Source organism: Perkinsus marinus (assembly GCF_000006405.1).
Source record: "Perkinsus marinus ATCC 50983 genomic scaffold scf_1104296976228, whole genome shotgun sequence".
Lineage (NCBI taxonomy): Eukaryota > Perkinsozoa > Perkinsida > Perkinsidae > Perkinsus > Perkinsus marinus.
Genome location: NW_003200454.1, coordinates 1 through 1,060, shown reverse-complemented (window position 1 = coordinate 1,060; position 1,060 = coordinate 1). Strand labels below are relative to the sequence as shown.

Sequence of the window (1,060 nt, the reverse complement as noted above, 5' to 3'; positions counted from 1 at the left end):
ACAGAGTCGGTGTTTTCGTACCATTCCGTGCGGTTGGCCCAACCGTGCCAGTTCAGGGGAAAAACAACATTAATAAAGCGTTGTCCATGCATAGAAAAGAGCTATTCACCTAGAGCAGAACTCCTTGCAGGAATGATGAATGACCGCCCGGTACCGCAGAACGCGTTGCGGAGATGAAACAACCGCCCAAATTCACGAGCCGCCGCATGCGGTTTCAAAATGTGCTTGCAAGCAGGAACTTCGATGTCACGAAAAAGTTGTGCAGCTTGTGCCGAGCTAGCTGTAGTATGCGATGAGAACTTCAGCAGTTGGAGTTATCAACCGAGATAGAATGCGGCCTACCATGGGAGAGATATAGTAGCAGTTCGCGATCTCAGGTACGCGTTTAAGACCTAATCAGACTCTTGGCCGCGGGATGGTTGACGACGGTACGTCCGAGAAGGGATTCAGATGTCCCTCTTCAAGTATCACAGGAATACTCAATCACTATATGAGTGATATGCACCGCTAGTCTAATGGTTAGGATATCTGCCTTCCAAGCAGATGGTCCTGGTTCGATTCCCGGGCGGTGCAGTCCGTATCAACGAGAGAAGGGTCTCTAGGCTATCGCAGAATAGTTATGCTCAGCACGTCAGGGCGATACAGGAGTTTGTACGCATGAGCAGCTTGGCGCAGTGGATAGCGTGTTGGGCTCATAACCCAAAGGTCCCTTGATCGAAACAAGGAGCTGCTATTTATCATAATACACTCGAGATGATTACCAAACTCAAAGGTGCAGCTTATCGACTGCATAGATCATAAATTTTCACTAAACAGAGTCGGCGTTATCGTACCATTCCACGTGATTGACCCCATCGTGCAAGTTCATGAAGGAACAGCGTTGATAAAGCGTGTCCGTCCAAAGAAAAGTTATCTGTCCGTTATCGAGGAGTTACTCCTCGATAACCGATTAACTCTGCTTAGCATCATTAACCATTCCTCAGGAGTAGTTACGCCTAACACGTCGATGGGATACCGAAAGTGTTTGAACGTGAGCAGTTTGGTGCAGTGGATAGCGTGT

The 1,060-nt window shown here is 48.2% G+C and overlaps 2 non-coding genes across 2 annotated transcripts; both read left to right on the top strand.

Annotated features, from left to right (window-relative positions):
- Positions 1-501: 501 nt before the first annotated feature.
- Pmar_PMAR009000 lies at positions 502-573 on the top strand. Its single transcript has one exon. It is a non-coding gene; the product is annotated as a tRNA-Gly (tRNA).
- An 87-nt stretch (positions 574-660) lies between these two features.
- On the top strand, positions 661-733 carry Pmar_PMAR008999. The gene has a single exon. It is a non-coding gene; the product is annotated as a tRNA-Met (tRNA).
- The last annotated feature ends 327 nt before the right edge of the window (positions 734-1,060 follow it).